This window comes from Notothenia coriiceps, unplaced genomic scaffold (assembly GCF_000735185.1).
Source record: "Notothenia coriiceps isolate Sejong01 unplaced genomic scaffold, NC01 NC01_scaffold00001407, whole genome shotgun sequence".
In the NCBI taxonomy this organism is placed as follows: Eukaryota; Metazoa; Chordata; class Actinopteri; order Perciformes; family Nototheniidae; genus Notothenia; species Notothenia coriiceps.
The window spans coordinates 37,560-37,822 of record NW_011334108.1 but is presented as its reverse complement, the minus strand read 5'-3'; positions in this window follow the sequence as shown (position 1 = coordinate 37,822).

Below are 263 nucleotides of genomic sequence, written 5' to 3'. Positions count from 1 at the left end.
GCTCCCCCCCCCCGAGGCAAGCGTGTGCTCCGAATCTTCCGGACACAATTTGAAAAGTGCCGGTTAAAGGTCTTCTTTGTTATTTATTGAGCTTTAAAACTAATTAATAACGACTCTATNAGGAAGAACTGATGATTCAAATGTTGTAGTACAAGTAGTAATGTAGTTAGTGCATAAATTACTATTGCAACAAATGTGTTAATTTTCTTCATTATTAGTCGATTTTTTTAATGCAGACATATGTTGCAGGGACTACTAGAATC